This window comes from Carcharhinus amblyrhynchos, chromosome 13 (genome assembly GCF_965287045.1).
Source record: "Carcharhinus amblyrhynchos chromosome 13, sCarAmb.v2.hapA, whole genome shotgun sequence".
NCBI classification, from domain to species: domain Eukaryota; kingdom Metazoa; phylum Chordata; class Chondrichthyes; order Carcharhiniformes; family Carcharhinidae; genus Carcharhinus; species Carcharhinus amblyrhynchos.
The window spans coordinates 73,504,481-73,521,654 of NC_137336.1; positions in this window are offsets into that span (position 1 = coordinate 73,504,481).

Genomic DNA, 17,174 nt, shown 5'->3' on the forward strand with positions numbered 1-17,174 from the left:
CACTGCCCATCCCAACAGTGCTCACTAACTTTACCCACCAACAGTGCTCACCCACTCCCTTACCACACAACACTGCCCATCCCAACAGTGCCCACCAACTTTGCAAACCAACAGTGCTCACCCACTCCCTTGCCACATGACACTGCCCATCCCAACAGTGCTCACCAACTTTACCCACCAACAATGCTCACCCACTCCCTTACCACACGACACTGCCCATCCCAACAGTGCTCACCAACTTTGCAAACCAACAGTGCTCACCCACTCCCTTACCACACGACACTGCCCATCCCAACAGTGCTCACTAACTTTACCCACCAACAGTGCTCACCCAATCCCTTACCACACGACACTGCCCATCCCAACAGTGCCCACCAACTTTGCAAACCAACAATGCTCACCCACTCCCTTACCACACGACACTGCCCATTCCAACAATGTTCAACCTCACGAACAATAGAATTTCATAATTTTATGCAGCTGCAACTAAATGTTCCCTCAGCAATCTCAGTTAGAAAGAAAACATCCCCTCCAATCCAATGTTTTCTCAGAGCAAACAGCCTTCATTCCTATTTGCATGTTTGTAAACATATTTTTGCCCCTCTGAGGCAATTACACCTATCTTGCAATGTGGTGACCAGAGATGTACGCAATAATTTGGCTGTGTTATGTTATTGAGTTCCAGCACAAAAATATCCTTTCTCATATATTCTACTGTGATGTACTGTGCCTTCAAGAAATATATGTTGTGTTGTGTGTTGCTAACTGACTTTGAAGAGGGGTTTTAAGTGTGTAAGAGTATTTTTTTTTAACTGGAGCTAATAGAGATAGCTCAGCCGTAAATAATTATATCGTGTCATGTTTAAGTATTTCAATTAGTAAATGCTAAGCTAATTCGTTTATTATATATAAACACTTTAGTTATGTGGCCATATGGGCCACCTAAAATGGCGATTTGTAAAGCACTCTAGGACAATTAGGCAAGAACTAAAATCGCAGGCTGCCATCTAAAAGACAGAGATCAACAGATTACAACTCAGACAAATGATTACACAGGATATGGGCCATCTCAAGGGAAAAAGGGACTTCCTCATCAAACTGGGTTGATTACTAGACATAGTGGCACCGTAATCCCTCATTTGGGAGGAAGGTGTGTAACTTATGTGCCCCCAGCCCCTGAAGACATGGCCACTGCGGATACACTCAGAGATTGGTGTGGCAGCACCCGATTGGACTTTATCAATTAGGGTGACCAAGTCCTTATCAATTGATTGGCAATGGCCAAAAGGGGTGCGAAACCCAACGGGGTGTAAAAGCTGCTGCACCACAGAAGCCCTCTGTCTCTCTCGCTGTCTCTCTAACCCCACGAATGAGCTGCAACAACGGTGACCATTGCCAGCAACGATCAGCACGAGAAGTGCCATCACATCCAAGAAGGAACGAAGACCAGAGCTAGAGTGGCAGACCAGACCGAAGGACCAGACTATGCAGAGGACTATAGAGTGCACAGATAAAGGCCAATATCTGCTTGGGCACTTGCTAATCACACAAAGTTAAGTCACGGTCTAGTATTGGACTTGTACTTTAGTATTTTCTGTAAGATAACTTACTGTTGGTTGGGTGGTTGCTTATTGATTGCGTGTTTTAAAGAAACATTGGTTGCACTAACAAGGAGTCTACTCGCAATTCTTTGTCCATCATATAAGGGTTAAAACAGACTGTGCAGCAGGCACAACAGTTAAATAAAGTTTGTTTTAATAAAAGCTTCCTAATGTGTCAATAGAATTACATCTGGAGTGAAATGCCTTAACCTCACACGAATAACAAGAAATACTGTTGGGGTCTCGTCAGAGAGTCATACGTTGGGGTACCTGATCTTGTACCTGAACCAAATTGGGAGCTAGTGGGGAGTTAAAGCTAGAGACAGTGAAATTTGATGTACTGTTGCTTCTTTACAGTTGTGGAATTTGATTTGTTTAAATCGGGGTGCCTCATGGAAAAGTGGCTATTTCAGTGGATTTTTTTTTCTCTTCATGAACATGCAGTAGGTCACTCGGAGTGGTTTACAAAGCTTGGTTAAAACAAAATGTTTGGATTTGGCAAGCTGTAGTTGACTCTGCCTGAAGGAATGAGGAAGAACAAACTTATGGCATTCAAATATTTGGTGGGGATCTGTTTAAATATGTTCAAGTCCTGCCAAGGTTTGATAAGAAGGATGCGGAAATATTTTGCCTTTCACCTGAGAAGAACTTGTTATTTAAAATATTTGAAAATATAGTACGGGGTATTTAAGTTTTTTTTTATTTAGTGTGAGCATCACTGGAAAAGTCAACAGTTAATATTTGTCCTTAACAAATGGGGTGTCACGGTAGCACAGTGGTTAGCACTGCTGCTTCACAGATCCAGGGTCCTGGGTTCGATTCCCGGCTCGGGTCACTGTCTGTGTGGAGCTTGCACGTTCTCCTTGTGTCCGTGCGGGTTTGCTCCAGTTTCCTCCCACAGTCCAAAGATGTGCAGGTTTGGTTGATTGACCATGCTAAAATTGCCCTTTAGTGTCTTGGGATGTGTAGGTTAGAGAGATTAGTGGGTAAATGTGTAAGGATATAGGGGGAGGGACTGGGTGGGATTGCAGTCGGTGCAGACTTGATGGGCCAAAGGGCCTCTTTCTGCACTACAGGATTCTATGGTTCTAATTGCCCTTAAGAACATACGAGCAGGAGCTTCTTGTTTTAATAAAAGCTTCCTAATGTGTCAATAGAATTACATCTGGAGTGAAATGCCTTAACCTCACACGAATAACAAGAAATACTGTTGGGGTCTCGTCGGAGAGTCATACTTTGGGGTACCTGATCTTGTACCTGAACCAAATTGGGAGCTAGTGGGGAGTTAACACATCGAGTGAGATCATTCTTGATTTGTGGACTACCTGTATATACCAGACTTTGGCCCATAACCCATAACATCTTTACTTAACAAAAACACATTTAGCTCATGTTTAAAGATAGCAACCGGTCCAGCATCAGCTGGGAGATAGTGCAAACTTCTAGCACTCGTTGTGCGTAATTGAACTGAAAGGCTCGCTGGGCCATTCAATCTTATTTGTTTCATTCAGATATTGTGAAAAGATAGCATAAAGCCCTTGGGAAGGGTTGGAGGAGAGGGTGCAATCTAAAACTACAATGAAGGCAAATCTGAAAAGAAAATCCCAGCAATTAAAATAGGATAATGTGAAAAATATGTACCTTAAAATTAAAGGAATGTATTCCATCCTAGAATTTGAGTGTTGGCTATCTCCGTATAATGGAGTGTGAAAAGCATTTTTAACAACCCTCCAGACACCATCCTTTTAGCTGGAAGATTGTGGCTGCTGTTCAACAGCAAAAAGGATCAAAGAACAAAGAACAAAGAACAAAAACAGCCCGGGAAACAGGCCCTTCAGCCCAACGAGCCCGCGCCACCATTTTAACGCTACCAGTCCCCCCCTCCACCCATGGCCCTTATCTATTGTTTTATGGCCATCCACATTGAGGGAAACTAATTTAGGGACAATTTATTACTGCCAATCAGCCTAATGGCACATCTTTGGGGTGTGGGAGGAAACCGGAGCACCCGGAGAAAACCCACACAAGCACGGGGAGAATGTGCAAACTCTCACAGACACTGGCCCAAACCCATGTGTCTGCACAGCAAACAGTGATAGTCACTGAGCTGTCGTGTTGCCCAGCATCTGGTCCAGTTTAAGCACACACTAACGGCATGAAGCACTAGGCCAATCTCGAACAATCAAGAGCAGCCCAAGTACGACCCATCGCGTGTATGCCCCTCGTTGGACAACAAAGCGGACCGACTTAAAACCTGTGAATGATCAAATGGAGTTTCTCTGAAAGATAAATCTGTAATCATCTTTTAACTTTGTTGCTAGCGCCTCTGAGCCCACAATCATTAACCATCCTTTAAAATGTGCTCTAATGTAACCAAATTACGTCAACTGTGAGCACGGTTAGCGTCTGCCCTTTTATTTTCCTGTGAGTCCACTGTCCACACTTTAGTATTCGATTATGTGGCGGGACAGCATTGTGGGTATCCCTCCACTGCCTTTCTATCTCCTTACACCAAGGAGCAAAGGCATGTTGTCCAGACTATGAATATGAATATTAGGTAAGGCAAAAATATTGCAGGTACTTGATATCTGAATAAAAAACAAAAATATGCAGGAAAACTCAGGAGATCTAGCAGCAATGGTGGAGAGAGGAAAAGAGTTAACTTTTTAACTGAATGGAAGCTATTGAGAGGGTGCAGAGGATATTTACAAGGATGTTGCCTGGATTGGGAGGCATGCCTTATGAGGATAGGTTGAGGGAGCTAGGGGTCTTCTCTCTGGAGAGATGAAGGTTGAGAGGTGATCTAATAGAGGTTTATAAAATGTGGAGAGGAACAGATAGAGTGGATTCTCGGAGGCTATTTCCCAGGGCTGAAATGGTTGCTACGAGAGGACACAGGTTTAAGATGCTGGGAAGCAAGTACAGAGGTGATGTCAGGGGTAAGTTTTTGACTCAGAGGGTGGTGAATGAGTGGAATCAGCTGCCGTCGGTGGTGGTAGAGGCAAACTCACTGGGGTCTTTTAAAAGACTTCTGGATGAGTATATGGTATTTAATGGGATTGGGTGTTACAGATAGTTCTATGTCCTGGTAGGTATGGATGTGATCGGTGCAACTTTTGGGCCGAAGGGCCTGTTTGCGTTGTAGTGTTCTATGTTCTATGTTCTATGTTTTAAAACCAATATGAATAATCTTTGGAATTGACTAGAGATGCAAATGTTATATGTTTCATGCTGTTGTTGGAAGGGTTAGATTAGTTATTAGTACAACCAGCACTGATCCAGGCTGTTGCTAATAACTCCTACAACTGGTCTATGTTTTCAAATAAAAGCAAAAAACTGTGAACAAAGAACAAAGAGAACAAAGAACAAAAACAGCCTGGGAAACAGGCCCTTCGGCCCAACAAGCCCACGCCGCCATTTTGTTGTGTATTCTGAACAACACATAAGCCATTTGAAATTCCAATTTCACTGCCTGTAATCACTTAAAAAAAAACAAATATTACAAAATACAAAATTCTTCCAGAAGAATGTTGCTAGAGTAGCTAAACAAATATCAAAATAGTAACACCTCAATGAGAATTTGTGTCCAAATTCTTTGCAATTTTTGCAAGGGTGGAGATGAGTTTGGTTGATCAAGTGAGAATGCCCGGGGTAGGTTAGAGGGTGGAGAAGACTAATTATCAGAGATGTCAAGGAACAATGGGCAAAGGGGAATGTAAGTGTTTGTGTCAAGTCCAACAATCTCCTTGTTTTCCATTATTCATTCAACCCTCGACATTCCCTTTGTTCCTTCACATGTAAACCCTCCCATACTATCAAGAAGCTTGTGACTAGCCAAGTAAGAACATTCTTCTCATATTGAGGTGGATAGAAAACTGGTTGGCAGACAAGGAACAAAGATTTGGAATAAACTGATCATTTTTTTTGGCAGTGACAGTACCACAGGGATTGGTGCTAGGACTCAAGCTATTCACAATATATATTACTGATTTATATAAGGGAACTAAGTCACTCCAGATGACACAATGCTGGGTGGGAGGGTGTGCTGTAAGGAGGATGCAGAAGTATTTCAGTGCGTATCAGATAAGCTGAGAGAATGGCAAATGTATGACAAATGCTGTACACTGTGGATAAATATGAGGGTATCCACTTTGGTAGCAAAAACAGAGATCATTATCTGAATGGTTATAAATTAAGAGAGGGGAATATGTAAGAGACATGTATGTCATTGTACACCAGTCACTGAAAGTAAGCATGGAGGTGCATGCTGGTTAGGTGCATTGATCCGAACCCATGCCAGAGTGTGCGACTCAGGGAATTTCACAGTAACTTAATTGCAGTGTTAATGTAAGCCTTACTTGTGACTAATAAATAAACTTTAAAATTGACAGAGCTCAGTGAGGACAGAGAAAGCATGCCAGGCAGAACAGCCTGGTCAAGTTCAGCTGCATGGGTACTACCAGAGTCTCAAACAGACAGTACAGTATATTAATAATTTTCAATCAAGAGTTGTTTTGTTGATAGGCTTTTGATAATAAGTTTCATTAACAAAGCTGCGTTGAACTGCAAAGCAATACTTGCCCTTTTTTCATCTCATGAGTAATAGCACCTCCATTAATGAGTTTTAGTATAACCTAGTTGAAGTATCTTATGTTATAGACAACATGAATGTGGGACACTCAGTTGGACCTGGGGTGCATTGCAGAGACTGGCGGCAGGTAAGGTGGCACAGTGGTTAGCACTTCTGCCTCACAGCGCCAAGCAGCCAGGTTCAATTCTGACCTCAGGTCACTGTCTGTGTGGAGTTTGCACATTCTCCCCATGTCTGCATGGGTTTCCTCCAGATGGCCAAGTTCTCTCTCATGCCCCAAAGATGTGCAGGTTAGGTTGATTAGCCATGCTAAATTGCCCTTTAGTGTCAGGGAGACTAGCTGGGTAAATAAGTAGGATAAAGGGGATAGGGCCTGCATGGGATTGTGGTTGGTGCAGGCTCAATGGGCTAAATGGCCTCCTTCTGCACTGTAGGGATTCTATGAATGAATGAAAATATTCCTGAGGTCACAACTGACCCTGCTAAACTGACGTAAATGTAGGAGGCAAGATTAAGAGGTTTTCAGGTTGTATGAGAATTGAATAAGCAGTTGACAGTGAAGAAGAAAGCTGTAGATTGAATAAAGATGTTAACGGGCTGGGCAGCTCAACAGAAAAATGGAACTCCAGTCAAAGAAATGTGAGGGACTGCATTTAGGAACAGTAACTATGAGATATACAACAACTGGTATTATTAAGAAAAGAGCGAACAGGGGAAATAGAGAGATGTTTGGGTACAGGACAGATAGTTACAAAGGCACACAGGCACTGGCTGAGAGACAAAATGTAGAAGTTACACTAAACTTCAATTCAAAAGTAATGTCACATCTTCATTTCAGCGTCAAATGTTTTATCTTGTTAATGCATGGCAAAGGTACATCAGTGAAGTAGAAATTGCTTGTTGTATTTTATCATTACAATTTGGGAATCTGATCATTTCCTTGATCAGTGCGGTTTCACGCTCCACTTGTGTGTGAAAGATGCAGTCCATCCTTAGGATGGGTTTCAAATAACACATTCCTCACTCACCACAAAACATTTCTGGAGGAATCAAATCCAACCAGTTTGACAACTTGTGGCCAATGCAACTGAGGTTTCACGCTCCACTTGTGTGTGAAAGATGCTGTCCATCCTTAGGATGGATTTCAAATGAAACATTCCTCACTCACCACAAAACATTTCTGGAGGAATCAAATCCAACCAGTTTGACAACTTGTGGCCAATGCAACTGTAAACACATTTTGGCAGAAATTTTACTTAAACTTTCCTTGTTCCAGGGATGTTCAATAAAACTGACGCTGATTGGAAATAAATCATCGCATTTCCACCTGGGACATTGGAAATGTCAGCAAACCTTAATTTATTGATATTTATATTTTCACCGTGAACCAACTCCTTAACAATGAGCTCGAGAGAAAGACCTTTTCTGTACATTAAGTGGTTAAACATTAAACTTCCAAAGTCAATGATCTCTGAGCAACAAAGACTACAGCTATTGGAATGAGCACAGACACTCTACAGTTACAATTATCATTCTAAATTAGCAGGAGATACACATAAGATGGGTGGGTCCTAAATAAATTATTCAAGACAAAGTTGGTAAGATTTTTATTAGATCAGCTAACAAGTGAAGTGAATTATTGCCAAGTCATTTACAGATGTTCCTTGATTTGCCTTGATTTGAGGATGTTTTCTGCTCAAGGCAGAAGGAGTTAGGCAAAATTTACGTAGGGAACAGGCTCAAGGAGCAGAGTGACTGCCTCCTGTTCCTATATTTAATCAGAGCCTGAGTAATCGATTATAGGGCACGATGAATGTGAACTCTAGAACTGGAAATTCCTCTTTAACTCGTGACATTCACAGAATCCCGTCAGTGCAGAGGAGGCCCATCAACTCTCTGACAGAACATCTTATCCAGGCCCTCTTCCCCAGCCTGTCATGTAAACTTACACATTTCCCATGGCTAATCCATCTAATCGAGACATCTTTGGACACACAGGAACAATTCACCTAACCCATACATCTTTGCATTGTGTGGTGGGAGACCAGAACACCCAGAGGAAATCCACGCAAACACGGGGAGAATGTGCAAACTCCGCACAGTCAACCGACGCCTGAATTGAATTCGAGTCCGTGGAGCTATGAGGCAGCAGTGCCATTGTGTTGTCCTGTTGTATTTCAGGTTGAGTAGCATTTTTGTGAATGTCACAGAATTCCAGTAAAAGTTAGGTAATTGATTCGAGAGGACAAACTTTGTCAATCACAGTTTCACAAAAACACTCAAATGGTCCATCCTGTAAACAGTCAGAGCAAAGCTCTAAAACTGCCTCCTGTAGACATCCGCTGAAGCGGGATCTGAGATCATGCTTAAACTTTTCCATTGAAGAAAAAGTCTCATCCAATGGCGTTTATTTAAGACCATATTTATGAACCAAGTAAGTAATACTAGCAATAATAGTAAGGAAATTACATGTTTTACAGTGACCGGATACATTGGTTTTGAAGTGCTTGCATTGTATTCTCGGTTTCTTTCGCTGTGGCTTATAACAGAATCCATATTTTAAACAAAATCTGAAATAAAAAGTTGTTATCAGTAATGGCAACTGCGGAACTATTGGATTGTCATAAAGATTGCAAAGGTTCATTTATGGGCTTTATAAAGGAAACGTGCTGCCTTTATCGCTTCCAGCTTTTATGTGGCTCCAGGCCCACAACAATGTGGATGACTCCGAAATGGCCTGGCAAGCCACTCAGTTGTATTAAACTACAGTGAGAAGGTCTGGGAAGAAGTTTCTTTTTCACAAAGAAGTGTCTTTTTTTAACTGAAATGTGTTTAACTATTTAAACTGTCAGTAACAAGGAGCCAATCAAACAAAATTTTTATTGTGAAACAAGGTTGTGTCGAACTTTGGTGAGGCCACAGCTGGAGTACTGTGTGCAGTTCTGGTTGCCACATTATAGGAAGGATGTGAATGCACTGGATGGGGTGCAGAGGAGATTCACCAGGATGCTGCCTGGGATGGAGCATTTAAGTTATAGAGAGAGGTTGGGTAGGCTTGGGCTGTTTTCTCTGGAGCAGAGAAGACTGAGGGGTGACCTGATCAGGGTGTACAAGATTACAAGAGACATGGAAAGGGTGGATAGGGAGCAGCTGTTCCCCTTAGTTGAAGGGTCAGTTATGAGGGGGCACAAGTTAGAAGTGAAGGGTGGGAGTATTTGAGGAAAACCCTTTTTATACAAAGGGTGGTGACAGTCTGGAATGCGCTGCCTGGGAGTGGGGTGGAGGCAGGATGCCTCCCATCCTTTAAAAAGTACCTCGATGGATACTTTTCACGCCATAACATTCAAGGCTATGGGCCAAGTGCTGGCAAGTGGCATTAGGTGGGCAGATCAGGACATTTCATACGTTGGTGCAGACTCGATGGGCCAAAGGCCCTCTTCTGCACTGTTGTGTTCTGTAATTCTGTAATTCTGATATTATGATTGTTGGTTCTCTTGTCAGTAAAGTGAATTGATAAATTGGGGCCCCAAATTTGAATGTATTGCTCAAATGGAAATTATGACAGCTTCTCAAAACATCAGATTTAGCCAGAGGCAGAACTCCCAGGCACAGGATATAATATCGCAGTTGATGCTTAATATAACGCAACATTGCTTGGAACAGGGAGTAGTATTTGTTTTTGTGGTGGTTCAGAGTAAATCGATTAGAAGACCACACTACATATATTTCACACACAGGAAAGCTATCTTCCAGCAAGTGTTGCCTTGTTATTCCAGGTGGGTGAAGAAGAACCATTGCAGCACACCAGACACAGATGGAGAGTTGGAAACAATGTTTGAGTTCACAATGCTCTGACCTGGCTCACTGTTCATCAATTTAACATGATGGATATTGAACCTTGCAGCTGTAATGCTAAATGCTCGATATTTTGGATTGATTCTGAGCAGACAACAAATCAGTAATTTCAGAATCTTTATACTCAACTCTCTGGACTGAGAATCCTTTTTTCAGAGATTTTCATCTGTCCTCCAATGAAACTACAAACAAGTTTTGGAGCTTCATGCTGACTGTATACAGGATGGATCATTTGAGTGTTTTTGCTAACTGACAAAGTTTGTCCTCTCAAGACAATTATCTAATTTTTACTGGAATTCTGTGACATTCACAAAAATGCTACTCAGCCTGAAATACAACAGGACAGCACAATGGCATTGCAGCCTCATAGCTCCAGGGACTCCGGTTAATTCAGGCCTCGGTCGGCTGTGCGAAGTTTGTACATTCTCCCCATGTTTACGTGGGTTTCCTCCAGGTGCTCCATTTTTCTGCCACGGTGCAAAGAGGTACAGATCAGGTGGATTAGCCAGGCTAAATTGCCCCTTTGTGTCCAAAGGTGTCTTGGTTAGACGGATTAGCGATGGGAAATATGTGGGTTTATGTGATAGGGCCTGGATAAGATGATCAGGGAGTCAGAGAGTTGTGCAGATGTCAGAGAGTTGGTGCAGGCTTGATGGGCCGTTTCTGCACTGATAGGATTCCAAGAATGTCATGACTTTAAGGGAAATTTCCAGTCTTCCAATGTCTTTACATTCATCGTGTACTGCAATTCATTCTTTAGGTGCTGATTAAATATAGGAACAGGAGGCAGTTATTTTGCCCTTTGAACCAGTTCCCTTAATTATTTAAAGTTTGCCTAACTCCTGCCCTAAGCAGAAGTCATCCTCAAATCAAAGAACATCTGAAAATGACCTGACAATGATTCGCTTCACTTGTTAGCTTAACTAATGAATTAGCTTAACGAACATTGTCTTGAATAATTTATTGAGGATCCACCCCTTTTATTTGTATCTCCTGCTAATTTAGAATGACAATTGTAATTGTGGAGTGTCTGTGCTCATTTCAATAGCTGCAGTCTTTGTTGCTCAGAGATAATTGATTTTGGAAGTTTAATGGTTAACCACTAAATGTACAGAAAAAGTCTTTCTCTCTAGCTCATTGGCAAGGAGTTGGTTCACGGTGAAAATACAAATAACAGGAAATTGGTGTTTGCTGACATTTCCAACATGCCAAGTGGAAATGCAACAATTCCTTTTTAAGCATTTGTTAGTTTTTCTGAACGTCTCTGGAACAAGGAAGGTTTAAGTAAAATTTCTGATGAAATGTGTTTACAGTTGCATTGGCCACAAGTTGTCAAACTGGTTGGATTTGATTCCTCCAGAAAGACTGCTGCCTGTTCTGCGGTGAGTGAGGAATGTTTGAGTTGAAATCCATCCTGAGGATGGGCAGCAACTTTCACGCACAAGTGGAGCTCAAAACCTCACTGATCAAGCAAATGATCAGATTCCCAAATTGTAATGATAAATTAAAACAAGTACTTTCTGCTTCATTGATGTAACTTTGCCATGCATTAACAAGATATAACAAGATACACTGAAATGAAGGTGTGACATTACTTTTGCAGACAGAATTGAAGTTTAGTGTAATGTCTACGTTTTGTCTCTTAGCCAGTGCCTTTGTGCCTTTGTAGCTATCTGCCCTGTACCCAAACATCTATTTCCCTGTTCCCTCTTTTTTTTAATAATACCATTTATTGTACATCTCATAGTTACCATTCCTAACTGCAATCCCTCATGTTTCTTTGGTTGGAATTCCATTTTTCTGTCCAGCTACTCAGTCCATTGACATATTTATTCAATCTACAGCTTTCTTCCTCATCGCCAATCACTGCTTCAATTTTCATACAACCTGAGAACTTCTTCATCATGCCGCTTACATTTAGGTCAGTTTAGCAGGGTTGGGGTGGCATGCTGGCACAGTGGTTAACACCACTGCCTCACAGCGCCAGAATCTGGATCTGGATTTGCTTCCCAGCTTTGACCACTGTCTGTGTGGAGTTTGCGTGTTCTCCCTGTGGGTTGCCTCCAGATGCTTCGGTTTCCTCCCACAGTCCAAAGAAGTGCGGGTTAGGTGGATTGGCTATGACCAATTGTGCCTTAGTGTCAGGAATTAACAGGGTAAATATGTGGGGTTATGTGAATAGGGTGGGGATTGTTGCTAGTGCAGGCTTGATGGGTTGAATGGCCTCCTTCTGCCCTGTAGGGATTCGATGATTCTATTGAGTTGTGACTTCAGGAATGATTTTCATTATTTCATAGAATTCCTGCAGTGCAGAAGGAGGCCATTTGACCCATTAAGCCTGCACCAACCACAATCCCACCCAGACCCGATCCAGTTAAGCCCGGCTAGTCTCTCTGATACTAAGGGCCTGAGTTTACCAAATTCATTCTAAGTGCCGAATCTGGGTGCAATTCAGATCCGACTTGGAAAACTGCTTTCAGGCGCCCTCATTAGCACTCACCCTGAAAAAAGCTGCAGGTCCCATTTGCGCTGTGGGTGGGGTTTATTGTGCCTGAAACGATCGGAGCTCTGAACTTAGAAGTTAGACCCATGTCAGATCGCTCCCGGGCTACAGAAAGTGGAGAAAGTGGCCCAGGACTAAAAAGTAGGAGTGATGGGCCCCACAGAAATCACTGGCCTCCTTGTCCACCCAAACCCCCCCAATCCCAACTGATCACGACCCCCTGCCCCTTTCCCCACCCCCACCGATTGCCCGCAGAGTGGCAGGAAGCACTCCATTCCCCCCCCCACCCTACACCAGTGAGGATCGGGCCTCTGCCCCCTCCCACCACCAGTTCGACATCTTACCCACTGCCCTCCTCACCCCACACCCAGAGAATGATCTGACCTCACTCCCACCATCCTCCCCCTCCCCCCCACCTCAGAAAACAATCTGGCCTCATTCTGCCTCCCTCCCCCACCCCCCAGAGAATGATTTGGCCTCACTCCCTCCTCTCCCCCCGCAGAGGAATATCCGACCTGCCTTCTCGTCCCTCCCCATCCCTTCGCCAGAGAATGATCTGGCCCACCTCACTCCCTTCCACAACCAGACAACAATTGGCCCTTCTCCTAAAAACCCCCACCACCACACAACAATCTGCCCTCCACCACCAACACCCCCACCCCTCCCCCCCCCCCCCCCCCCCACCCACCGCCCCCCCACCCCCCCCACAACCAGACAACGATCTGGCCTCTGCTCCCGCCCTTTCCTCCTTCCCAGAGAGTGACCTGGCCTCACTCCCCATTCCCCCGCACCAGAAAATGACCTGACCCGTCTCCCTCCCTCTGCCACCGATCTGAGTCAGAGGGCCATTGAAAACTCTGAACTTGCCTCTTCAGCAGCTGGAGCACCCAATTCAGACTTTTATTCAGCGTGTTCATTTTGCATTTCTGGTTCAGCGAATGTGGTGGTAGAGGGGGAAATGCTGATGAAGTTGGGCGGGCAGTTCATTGTTGAGCTTTTGGCATCTGACATACATTTAAAAATTTGGCATTATCATGTTCTGTTTTGACTTCCAATGGGGATGGAGTGAGAGGGGCATATTTGTTTTGAAACCACTTTATCGCCCCCTTAAACGAAGGCACCATGGTGGCACAGTGCCAGGGACCCAGATTCAAACCAGCCTTGGGTGACAGTGTAGAGATTACATGTTCTCCCCATATCTGCATATCCGGGTACTCCGGTTTCCTCCCAAAGTCTAAAAATGTGTGGGTTTGATTGCCCTTTAGTGCTAGGAAGATTAGTGGGGTAAATATGTGGATGTTACCTGGGTGGGATTAGTGTCAGTGCAAGCTAGATGGGCTGAGTGGCCTCCTTCTGATCTGTGGGGGTTCTGTGATTTGATGAAATGTCTCCTTCTGCTCTGATACTGACTTTCATTCAAGTTCCTATTTCCAGCCCATGTTTCCATTCCACATCTCAGGTTAGTAAAATTGCCCTTTTCCTTTTCACTTTTATTGTTATCCTTTTCCATTACTGTATTCAACCGAATAGCATTTTGACCATTAGAACTCCTATACTGACAATGAACTCCTACAATGACTCCTCCCTTCCTGGACAATTTGGGTTTTTGAGATATTAACTAAAGGAAAGTTTTCCTAAATATATTTTAATTCATCTTTGTTTGCGTTTTGTCTCATTAACTTTGGTCAAGCAATTCACTTCCATAATTCTGAGGAATGAACTATGTATTTGGGGAATGTAAAGTTTTGTCCTGTAAGGCGGAACTTTGTGCTTTCTGGGCTGTACCTAAGACTGCTCACTAAAATAAACATCATCTGTGTCCAGAGAGCCATTAACTCCCTGAAAGACATTCTTTGGTCTGCTCTATTGTTTTCCAAGTGTTGCCCACTACCAAATAATGCAGAACGGTACTTTCTATGGTCCAGGATTAGGTGCTAAGCAACACCTCAAAGCAGGCATGTCTAAACTGCAGCTCACAAGCTGCAGGCACATAAAGAAATATGTGCCTTAAATATGTGAAATATGTGAAAGAAATATCCTCTTAAATAAAAAATTGAAGGTGGTTAATCAGAACACGGACTCATGTCAACAGCATAGCCCAATGGTCGCTACTCATGCCCAATTCCTCAATGAATTTCAAACACCGCTAATACATGGCAGCCCAATATAATTCAAGCCATTTGGAATCCTGTTTTTTCTAATGTTTAATTAAATTTTAGGTTTAAATTTGATTGAGCAACAAACTTTTCTTGCAGTATACGGCTTTTCCCATTGCTATTAGAACCATAGAACATTACAGTGCAGAAATGGACCTTTTGGCCCTTCTTGGCTGTGCTGAGCCATTTTTCTGCCTAATCCCACTGGCCTGCACCTAGACCATATCCCTCCACACCCCTCCCATCCATGCAGCTATCCAAGTTTTTCTTAAAGGTTAAAAGTGAGCCTGCATTTACCACTTCATCTGACAGCTCATTCCACATTCACACCACTCTCTGTGTGAAGAAGCCACCCCTCCCACTAATATTCCTTTTGATCTTTTCCCCCTTCACCCTTAACCCATGTCCTCTAGTTTTTTTTTCTCCCTTAGCCTCAGTGGAAAAATGCCTGCTTTCATTCACTCTATCTATATCCATCATGATTGTATACACTTCTATCAAATCTTCCCTCATTCTTCTACACTTCAGGGAATAAAGTCCTAATCTATTCAACCTTTCTGTGTAACTCAGTTCCTCGAGTCCCAGCAACATCCTTGTAAAACTTCTCTGCACTCTTTCAACCTTATTAATATCCTTCCTGCAATTAGGAGGGAGTGCAGAGGAGGTTTACTAGGCTGACACCAGAGTTGAGGGGGTTGAGCTATGAGGAGAGGCTGAATAAACTAGGCTTGTACTCGTTAGAGTTTAGAAGAATGAGGGGAGATCTCATTGAGACGTATAAGATGATGAATGGGATGGATAGGATAGAGGTGGAGAGACTCTTCCCGCTCAGAAAAGACAGTAGGACTAGGGGGCACAGCCTCAAGATAAAGGGGGGGCGGTTTAGAACGGAGTTGAGGAGGAACTTCTTCACTCAAAGGGTGGTGAATCTCTGGAATTCTCTGCCCGTTGAAGTGGTGGAGGCTGCCTCGCTAAATATTTTTAAGAAGCGGGTTGATGGGTTTTTGATAAGAGAGGGGATTAAGGGTTATGGGGAGAGGGCGGGAAAGTGGAACTGAGCCACGACAGATCAGCCATGATCTTATTGAATGGCGGGGCAGGCTCGAAGGGCCAGATGGCCTACTCCTGCTCCTATTTCTTATGTTCTTATGTTCTTTAGGTGACCAAAAACTGCACACAATATTCTAAACTCAGCTTCACCAATGTCTTGTACAACCTCACCATAACATTCCAATTCTTATATTCAACACTTTGATTTATAAAGGCCAATGTACCAAAAGCACTCTTTACAACCCTATCTTCCTGTGACACCAATTTTAGGGAATTATGTATCTGTATTCCCAGAGCCCTCGGTTCACTGCACTCTTCAGTGTCCTACCATTTACCTTGTATGTTCTACTTTGGCCTGTCCTTCCAAAGTGTAACACCTCACACTTGTCTGTATTAAACTCCATCTGCCATTTTTCACCCCATTTTTCTAGCTGGTCCAAATCTCTCTGCAACCTTTGAAAACCTTCCTCACTGTCCACTACACCTCCAATCTTTGTATCGTCATCAAATTTGCTGATCCAATTTACCATATTATCATCCAGATCATTGATATAGATAACAAACAACAATGGACCCAGCACTGACCCCTATGGCACACCACTAGTCACAGGTCTCCACTCAGCAAAGCAATCCTCCACTACCACTCTCTGGCTTCTTTCATTGAGCCAATGTCTAATTTTTGCTCTTATTTCTGTGTTGCATTTTCTATCATGGTGGCAGAGTGGTTCACAATGCTGTCTTGCAACACAAGGGACTCCAGTTCAATTCCAGCCTCAGGTGACCTCATTTTTCATTCATTTATGGGATATGGGTATCACTGGCCAGCCAGTATTTATTGCCCATCCCTAGTTCCCCTTGTTCAGAGGTCAGTTGAGAGTAAACCACATTACTGTGGCGCTGGAGTCACATGCGGCGCAGACCGGAAAAGGACGCCAGATTTCCTTCTTTAAAAAACATCAGTGAATCAGATGTTTTTTTTTCTGACAATTGACAATCATTTCATCATCATCAGTAGATTCTAAACTCCAGTTAACTCGAGTTTGCATGTTCTCCCCATGTCTGCATGGGCTTCCTCCAGGTGCTCTGCTTTCCTCCCACGGTCAAAAGACACGCAGTTTAGGTGGATTAGTCATGCTAACTTGCATCGTAGTGTCCAAAGATGTAGGTTGGGAAGCTTAGTAGATAAATATGTAGGATTACAGGGATAGGGCCTGGGTAGGTTGCTGCAGACTCACTGGGCCTAATGGCCTCCTTCTGCACTATCAGGGTTCCATTCTATGGAACTGTGGCTACTTCGCTTCCTAAATGTTTGCGTCCTTGCACCTGTTCTAGTTCTTTACCTTCTATGAGTATGCAAATAGTTCTTGATAATTTTGAGATATATATCAAGTTGACTTTACCAATGTTGGCATTCATGC